This window comes from Stegodyphus dumicola, chromosome X1, assembly GCF_044657685.1.
Source record: "Stegodyphus dumicola isolate Sdum_Otavi_A_Nest chromosome X1, ASM4465768v1".
NCBI classification, from domain to species: Eukaryota; Metazoa; Arthropoda; class Arachnida; order Araneae; family Eresidae; genus Stegodyphus; species Stegodyphus dumicola.
In genome coordinates this window covers 69,322,037-69,332,483 of record NC_140780.1, presented here as the reverse complement: position 1 = coordinate 69,332,483, position 10,447 = coordinate 69,322,037, and the positions used below count along the sequence as shown (strand labels likewise).

The 10,447-nt window shown below is 30.7% G+C and overlaps 1 long non-coding RNA gene across 1 annotated transcript; it reads left to right on the top strand.

Moving 5' to 3' along the window:
- The first annotated feature begins 1,211 nt into the window (after positions 1-1,211).
- On the top strand, positions 1,212-7,426 carry LOC146993187 (uncharacterized). The gene is made up of 3 exons (XR_015038475.1): positions 1,212-1,338; positions 1,740-1,900; positions 6,326-7,426. It is a non-coding gene; the product is annotated as an uncharacterized LOC146993187 (long non-coding RNA).
- Positions 7,427-10,447: the final 3,021 nt, after the last annotated feature.

Below are 10,447 nucleotides of genomic sequence, written 5' to 3'. Positions count from 1 at the left end.
AAGCGTCCTAGGAGCATTTTTCATAATCCAAGGTGGTGAAACTTGTAAATAGCTGTACATACTGTAAATATTTCCCCACTAGAGACTTTTGTGTTTTTTTCAACTTATTTAGGACTTAAAAAAGCTCAGTGGATTACTACTTTATATCATTATTTTCAAGAATTTTATATTTTATTAGTGTTCCTATAAAAAGACTTTGTTAGGGACACACAAACTGACTTAATTATGTGTGTTTCACCATCCCGCCTTCTAAACTGTGACTTATGCTGAAATATTGTGTCTTTTAAAATTACAAGTGTTTCTTAAAAAGTGTGTTTATTCCAGAACTTTGTACAGTGTGAACTGTTTGTGAATACTGTTAATTTATATGACATTAACATTTCTCGTACGAGAACTCTTGAAATTCACCAGAAATATGTTACTGTTGACTTATTCCTCATTTGAGCCACTCCCACCAGTATAATTACGATCCATTTCATTCTGAACCTGTTTCAAAAGCATACTTAATTTAAATTACTTAATGTTTATTTTTTCAAATGCTTTATTAAGCAAACTTTTCAGCTAGTTATATCTTTCGTCACAGCTCGAACAGCTCCCAGATGCTTTTTCACTCTACATACCTTTGTATTTGCTTCAGCTTCGCCTAGTAGGCGCGGCGTTACACGCCCATTTTTGCAATTATATATACCAACGCCTAAGGGCATTTTTTTCAAAAGCGGTGGTTAAAGCAGCAGAGGCTGCTAATTGCCTCCTAACCATTCAAAAGACAAGACAAGACAAGCGAAGTTATCAATCTGTTTACTTAAGAATCACATCTCCCGCAGATTTCAAATCTGCCTAAGAATATTTTCATCGCGATCTCAATAATTATTTGCACTCTCAAACACAAGCCACATGCCAATGAGCCTATTAATCGTAAAATCTTTCCTATCCACTTTTTGCTTTAGTGTTTGTACTGTGTATAAAAAATTATAAAAAACCAAAAAAAAGTATAAAATATAAAATACAAAAAAATTTTAAAAATCTAAAAACTTATAAAAAAATTATGAAACTTAAGTTTTTATTTCTCATCTCTATCCCTAAACTTTCTCGAGCCTGTGGCTTCCTCTAGTGTGCATCAAGTAAATCACTTATGCCAAATTTTTCCTATTTCTGCTCGCTTTTAGTAATTCTGATGTGGAGGTAGATGGTTTTGAACCATAGGAACTCCGAAATTTTTAAATCATTGGCATTGGCATTGGCTCTTTGCTGATTGCTGAAGCTTCTTGCGTTGTGCGAACGCTGAAGCAGAATACTTTGATTTTTTTATGGTTTTAAGGTTGGATGTATTTTAGAGAGGTAAGAATACATTACTTTACTTCTGTAAAGTTATATTTTTCTAATTATATCAACGTTTTTAGGCGTATGTTCTAGTATACATGTGTTATTTCTGGTAGAGACAAGGCTGCTGTGCTGTGTATAATTTCTTTTTGAATAATGTTGTGTCAGCCCATCGTAGAATAAACGGGCTTCGCATAGTTATATTACCTGATCTGTTTCAGAATAAAACATCTTTTTATGGACCTGTATAAATTTGATGTTATAATATAAGCTAACACAGCTTATTCTTAAAATTTTACATGCCATTAGCTATACACTATAACTATTTACTCCCTTTTATATTTAAAAATAATTAATTTATATTTTATACATAACTATTTACTCCCTTTTATATATTAATTTAAATAAAAACATTTCAGTTATTAAAATGCCGGGTAGATGCTGTGTACCATTATGTAAGGGAAACCACCCAACAGGACCAAAAGTGTCTGTATTCTCCTTTCCTAAAAATGAAGATTTGAAGAGAGAGTGGCTTTCTGCAATCCAACGGAAAGACTTTTCACCCAAAAAGAGTTCAAAGGTAAGTAAAGTAGAGTTATTAATTAATAGTGTAGATTCTAATTACATATAAGGGTTCATTCAGAAATTTTTAAATGATAATATTTTGTTACATAAACCAGGATATACAGAAATAAAGGATTGAAATAGAGCTTTAATCACTGCAAATATTCTCTGGTTCTATCTGTGAAATGAATATTCTTTACGACAAATGCTCAGAATGAACCCTCTGATTTTTAAACTATTACTATTAACATAATGTTTTTTTTTTTTATTTTTTTTATTTTCTCTAAACGTTTGTGAATTGCATTTCAAGGAAAGTGATTTTAAAGTTGAAGCTTCAGCATTTGATTCTAAGAATGGAATTTTAATTTCTGCTCCACTTCAGGTGCGTAGATTAAAAGAAAATACAGTGCCATCAATATTTAAGGACTATCCATCTGTATACAGTTCAAAAAGTAGCACCATTGTACGAGAAGATCCTGATGCAAAAAAAAAACTGCCCGCGAGTGCCATAATTTACAGAAAGCATTGCGTGAAAGCCTTAAAGAATATGAAATGTATAATAATGATTTGAAAATTAATTGTTCTAATGATATTTTGTCATGTATTGATCGCTTTGGAATATCAGCATTTTGGCATGTATACACAGTTCCAGATACCTCAACTGTTTGCTTTATTCATATTGTTTTTAGTCCTGGGCCATCAATTGATTATTCTGTAGTTGTGAATGACAATCAAGAAATCTCTGTATTTATTAAAGAAAAATCTATTATGCAATTATCTCCTTACACATTCCCACATAAAGTTACAAATTTTAATGAAATTAGGACTGTTTTAGATAAATTGGCTAATCTTCAAACCAAAGAGTTAAATTCAAAATTAATCATAACAATTGATATAATTAATGAATTACTGCAAACTATCTCTAACGACAAAAATGAGAGCATTATTAACATTTTGCAAGACCAGATGAATCTTTTACTTTGCCCTAAAAATAATTTTAGATACAATCCTGATGTACTAGTGTTAGCATGCTTGTTAAATACTATATCACCACATGCATATAAATTTTTAAGGGATAGTGGCAGTATTATTATGCCTCATCCTTCGACTTTAAAAAAAATTTGTAGCAATTTAGTATTGTCACCATGTAATGAAACAATTGATGAAAATTTTTTAAAATATATAAAAAATCGTGTAACTTTCCTTGAGGATCGAGAAAGAAAAGTGATTCTTTTGGTAGATGAAATTTATGTTCAGCCATATTTTGATTACAAAGGAGGCTCTGTCGTTGGGGCTGCATTTGATTCTTCCAGTCCGGCAACCAGTGCATTTGCTTTTATGATATCCAGTTTGGAATCTTCATTCAAAGAGGTAGTACATATTATGCCTGTTAACACAATAAATTTTGAAACATTACATTATGTAATTAAAAAAGTGATTAGAGGTCTTGAAAATATGGGAATTATTGTTATTTGTGTTATTACAGACAACAATGCAATAAATAGAAAAGCCATGAGTTTGTTTTCAAATCCACCACGTAATTCATTTGTTTACAAACATCCAATGAATGGGAATAGGCCTCTTTTCTACATAATAGATGCAGTTCATTTATTTAAAAATATAAGGAACAATTGGCTGAACCAGAAAAATCCTGGTACATGTATGTTTTTTCCAAATATTGAAGATCTTTCAAAGAAGCACTTCAAAACTGCTTCATTTATGTCTTTGAGAAAGCTACATGAAATTAAAAATGACCAACTGATTGCATTTTCTAATGGTTTAACTCTAAAAAGTCTTTCACCTTCTAATTTAGAGAAACAAAACATTAAACTGGTTCTTAAGATTTTCAATAAATTTACTATTGAAGGTCTGATTCATTTGGGTCCTTTGCATGAAATACCACACTATTCAGATACATCTGAGTTTATATCCATAATATGCAAATGGTGGGATATTATGAATGTTAAAACTATGTTTAAAGGTATACATCAAAAGAGTGAATTTATGAAGCCATTAACAGCAGATGATTCTGATCCAAAAGTTATTTTCCTCAATCAGTTTCTTAACTGGTTAGATGCATGGGAATCAATGAAATGTTCAACAGGCATGCTTACAAAAGAAACTCATGCAGCTCTCAAACAAACTACTTATGGTATACTGGAGTTGACTAGATATTGTGTTGAAGAGCTTGGAATGAAATATATACTTCCAGGAAAAATTCAGACTGATGCTCTTGAAGCCCGGTTTGGTAAATACAGACAACTTTCTGGTTCTCAGTATCATATTTCAATGAGACAGTTATTAGAATGTGGGAAAAAATTAAGAATACAATCAAGTATTAAGTTAGAATTGATTATTAAAAATACTACTGTCCCTTTAACATCATTTGAATATGATGATAATCTTCATGATATTATAGAATTAGATAATACAGTATATTACCCATCATTAAATATTACGGAGAGTGATGTGAAGGGCATTACTAGCCATCTGCCAGTTCTGACTTATTTGGGTGGTTACTGTTGTCATGCAGTTTTAAAGAAAGTAAAATGCTGTACCTGCAAACAAAACATTACAATAAATTCCGCAGTTAATCATGATCAAACGTATGATCTTATAAAGAATCTTGATCGTGGTGGACTCAGGTGGCCAAAACCATTTATTGTAAATATAATTATGTATAATTATTTAATTGTAAATAAGCTGTGTAGTGAAGAATATGAAGATTTTTTGTTGGAACAAAATCAGAGGAAAATTGTTGCAAATTTGACTTTTAAAATTTTAGAATTAAAAGAAATGCTCTTTGATGATATTATTTGTGATAATGGTCATACAAGTGAAAGTATAAGCAAACTGATAATTTGGATATCAACAAATATCATGCTCAAGAATCTTTGCAATAGGAAAAATGACGATATTAAGTCCAATAAAGAAAAAAAAAGAAAACTTCAGACACTTGCAAAGTAACATTGATGCTGTCTTTAAAAGTAAATTTTAAAGTTCTCTCAAACTGCATCTTTGCTAAATATCTACGTGTCATCTTTGGTGAGCAGCTGAGATTTAAGAAGCATGTTTGTTATACATTTAAATTGCTTTATGCCAAAATTTATTTTGGACTTGTATATATTATTCTTTGCTTATTTAACCAAGTTTTTAATATTACTCAAGATTTTATATAATTTTTAATTTGCTTTATACTAAGTTACTTCTCAAGGTCCTGAAATTTCTATATTGTATTTACAAGCGCCTTTGCTAAATATCTACGTGTCATCGTTGCTGAGCAGCTGAGATTTAAGAAGCATATTTATTATACATTTAAATGCTAAATATCATAATTTATTCTGGACTTGTAGATATTATTCTTTGCTTATTTAGTTATTTAACCAAGTTTTTGGCATTACTGAAGATTTTATATTATTTAAAATTTTCTTTATACTCAGTTACTTCTCAAGTTCCCAAAGTTTCTATTTTGTATTTCAATTGTGTTTCTTAAAATGTTCATCATTATTTAAGATTTTGTATCCTGCAATTACATGGCATAGTGTAGTAGTGTAGAAAGAACATATTACATGGCATAGTGTAGTAGTGTAGAAAAAAGACAAATTCCATAATGTCTTCTTTCTGCACAATCTAACTCTAATATTTCTATTTATGCAATAATTGTATGGACTCTTTCTGGATAGTACTACATGTTCAGCTCAAGTAATATTTGCTCTTCAAATTATTCACAGTGAATAAGCACAAATCAATCTACTAATATGCCCGTGTGGTGACCGGGTGTGAAAGAATAGTCCCAATGTAGCTCATACGTGTCGTAAAAGGCGACTAAAATGGGTACCCAGCGTCTGGGGGTATAGCCGGGCACCCTGCCCCTGGGGATTATATCAGGGAACTGGTCCTCCAGGTTGGGGGTTGGGTGTGGGGCTAACTACCCCACCCCATAAAAAATCTCACTGTTAAGAAATCCAAAGATAGAATTAGCCGGACTGCTTCTACTGGAAAACGACTTGGAAATGGCCTAGGGACTTTTCGTTTTGGAACATGAAAAATAAGCAAACAGACTAAAAATTTGAAAAGTTATTGAAATAATTAAATAAAGAATGATGAAGTGTGACTGCAAGGGACGTCCGGTATCCTTTTCTGTCATTGCACTTTTCCTGACATGATAAGGCTCTACCACGTACACTTTGGTAACGAGGCTTGGAAACCTCGGCTAACACCTTGTTGTTTATTAAAAAGAAAAAGAGACATACAGCAATAATTATATTTCATAATAATAATTTTGACCCAAGCTCTTTAAATATATTATGATATTAATTTATAAGGCTTTACAAAGTTATATACATAGGTCTTTATAACATTTCACCTGTATAATAGTTATATGATATATGATTTAAGACTAAAAAATAAATTTGTTCTGTTTTTTCTTTCTTTGTTTCAGGTATTCATAACGAAGAAAGGAGTGTTTTTATCATGAAATGGCTCTCAGGTGTAAAAATGCATAGGATATATCTTAGTTTATTGAAGTTAAGAATTTGTGCTTTGTGGACTAAAAAATATGTGCAATATCCATTGTCACACCACTCTGTTCAAGAATATCGATCAGTCCTGAATGATAAAGAAAACGATTAACAAAGGAATATCTAGAACTTGATTGTGTGCATGATTTAATTCCAAATATAAGTATTGGAATAATTCATCCTCCTTATTTTCAACAAAAACTCTTCATTTGGTAATATACATTTGTGCTTATCAGTGTGGTGTCTTGTGTAACAAATCGTCAGTATTATAAAATAGATGGAAAGATCTTTGATTATTGCAAGAGCTTTATGTGCTGAAGAAGTAAAAAAATGTCCCAGATAATTGTGGATATTATGAAACTGAGTATCATAAGAATGGAAAAATATTTCTTAAACAAATTACCTTGTGATGCATGTAATGGGTATGTTTATTTTATTTCATATAACTGTAAATTTAATTATTGATAATAAGCAAACTTTTTTTTTTTTTTCCCTAAAATGCCATTGGTGTATTGTCATTATTCTATATTGACATGTATTCTCTTACATTTATCATTGAAACCAGAGATTTTATAATAGAATATGGGAAACTTGTGTTGAAGGCCTGTTGATTGAAATATAAGTGACCATTACATCTTTGGAATTTGCATTCTCATTGCCAATTTTGAAAAGACATTCTTTTACATTTTCTTAAAAAAGTTAACATTCTAATGACTTTAGAAGTAAACATTGGCGACTTCATATGAACCAGTCTCTTGGCGAGTTTAGCAAAAAATTTGCCGATGGCTTCCCCATAACAGAACTGTACTGGATTCTATACCTGAATATTGCATTAAAAGGAGAGAAAACCATTTATTATGAAGATAATAAATGATTCATATTACGAATGTTCATTTCTTATAATGATCGAGTTTTATATTCTTGCATTGTATTTCTTTTGTGTCAACGCAGAATAAATTGTGTCGGATTTCAGTTATAATGATATGTGTAAAGATGCTGTAATAAAATTTGTTATAAATGTACTGTTGTGTATTTTTCTTTAGCAGTTGAATTTATGAAAATTTGTATTATTTTCTAACAAATAAAATTTTATATTTTAATATAAATCCATCTATGGACATTACAACAGATATTATATTCTGGAAAATAATTTATTATGCCTTTTCAAAACTAAGTTTAAAATGAAAACAAACTTGAATGCATAATAATTTTTAATGAATAAATAAAATGTGAAATATGAAAAGTGTTCTGACATGTCACATTAAGACTGCAATCAAATAAAGAATTCTTTATACGTGCATTGGTTTTTGTTTACAATTTGCATAGTCTTGATCTAAATTCATTTTAAAAAATTTGGTGTCATGATGAGTAGTGATTTTAGGTAAAAGTTTACAATTGGGTATCCCTTGTATTTTGGCGATTCTTTTTTGACACCAAGATTGGCGTCAGGAAGGCACAATTTCAAAATGGCCACTATACAAAACCAAAATAAGAAGTCAAAGAATCGCACAAGCCCACAAGTGGGCAAGCGGTAAAAGCCGCTGAACACTGGTAGTTCGGTCCAGGGTTTGAATCCCGGCAAATGGGCTGGCTGCATGGGCGTTTTCGTGGCTTTCCCCATGTGTAACTTGGATATGAGCCAGTTTACCTTAAAAAGACCTCGGTTTAATCCTTGTATCCGGTGCACACAGGATTTGGCGACTTTATGATGAGCAGTAAAAACGGGACATATATGATGAGTAGTAAACGCGTCATTCAAAGAATATATATAGTTATACATAGCATATACTATGTATATAGTGTATAGTATATACATAGACGTTCTTTGGGTCATTTTTGGTGTTGGCGATAAGTTTCAAAATCACACCAAGGCTGCACCGTATACTAGGATTTTAAAAGTTTAATCCTAGTATCTGGTGCACAAGGGATTTGGCTACTTTTGCCCACTTTATGATGAGCAGTAAACGGGACATATACGATGAGTAGTTAAACAGGTCATTTTGATGGTGGCGATAATTTTCAAAATTGCACCAAGGCTGCACCGTATACTAGGATTTTAGCAAGACCTCCACGGGGCATTCCTCCTTTTCCTGTAGTGCCTAAAGGCGGAGCATGTAATAAGTAAAAGGAAAAAAAAGAATTGCACGAACTCTGTGTCCATGTACACATCGATATGTTTTCACTTAAAAAAGCATCCTAGAATTGCACAAACTAGGCATTGTGCACTGCCTTAAATTTGTCCATGTACACATCAATCTATTTTCATTTAAATAAGGAAGCTAAAACAAAGTTCAAACTATCATGGTAACCTGAAGCAAGGTTTCACTGCCAAAATTAAAAAAAAAAAATGTCGCTAATCAAAGGGGCACCCAATTCTACACTAGAGCCTGATTTTATTTTCTTAATACATATAATGTTTAAAAACTGATATCATTTTTACTTTAAACAATATTCCCGAAAATATATGCTCTCTTTTGTGAAATGTTTACTTTATAATCTGTGCAAAATATTACCATAAATAAAAAAAACTTAATTATTTCTTAAATATAAAGTAATTAAATACTTTTATTATCCCTATGATTATAAGAATTATAACTGAAAGGGCATAAACAAAAACACAATTAAAGGAAATGCAGTACTGAAAGTTTCTGGTTAGCGAATAATTTGCAACAGAGCAAGCCATTACAATTAAGGCTCCTGTAAACCAGGCTGAATCACCAACGTTTCTCTCTTGGCGAGGGAGTGAACGCGCTGCCAATTTTGGTGCGTTTATCGCACACGCTGGCTGAATGTCTGCTGTTTTTTTAAAGATTTATTTTATAGACGCGCGGTATTCAGCGCATATAAACTTTTCGGATAATTTATTAATTCTCGAATAGTATATAGACGTTTTCACTTAAATAAAAATTTCGCGTATATTTTGTAAACATATTCAAAATAACTTATTCTTTAGATGTTTCAGTTTTGTTAGCAGACTATAATAAATAAGATATGAATAAAAACTTTCAATAGTGTCAAATGGGGAAATAGTTAAAGCGTAGAGTGTGCAAATAAATTTATCTTAATGACATTTTAACAAAAATTTCCATAAAAACACTGTAAATTCATACTAAAAAAATAACTTAAGAATATGTTGTCATTTAAGTCTGAGGTACATGGAAATAATTGTGCAAGATTCTGAAGAAACACTTTCTTTTAAATGTGTGAAATATTTCATAACATAATATGGAAGAAGAAATACAGCATTCTGTGTTTTGGATGCTTTTCATCAAATGTAATATAAATACGAACTAGAAACCGTAATAAAAAGTCCTTCCTCTTCAATCAGATCACCTTTGTGTTGCATTGTATTTGTAATACTTCTAAAAATCCAGTTTTTACCTAAATTAAAAAAACAGTTATACCATAAAAGATAATAACTTTGAACGTATATAGAATAAATTTTGTAATTTGAGTTATGTTACAAAATAATTCATAGTTTATATATTTTATACTAATAATTTAGATAAAACCTGTCCAATTTAAGAATGTGTGTTAACCACATTCTTAAATTGTAAAAGGACGACTTAACCACATGTAATTCATTTCAAAGCATAAAAGAAAGCTTATTTTTTATTTTACACAGCAACAGCATTTTCATGCAGTCAAGTTTTTTTAACTGCTAGTTATTATACATAATACTTAATTTTAAACCCATTCTTATTAGAAAGCATAACTAAGAAACTTCTTTTTAAAGCACCACAGTGATTGCAAAGAATGTCGTTAAATTTACAAAAGTATTGAAGATATATTGAACAGCATTATAACAAGAAAGTACTGTACAAAATATGTAAATTTAGCATAACTTCTTTTTTAATATTTGCATAGTTTCCTCCAAATGAACCTTAATGGGAAGTTATCTTGCGAAAATTTAAAAGTATTAAAATGGCCTCTATTTAAGATGTAACTGCATTTATAATTATTTTGTAATTGCGAATAGATTATATTATTGCAATTAGATTATGCACTTACAACATAATTGCATAAAGTAATGAAATTAAGAG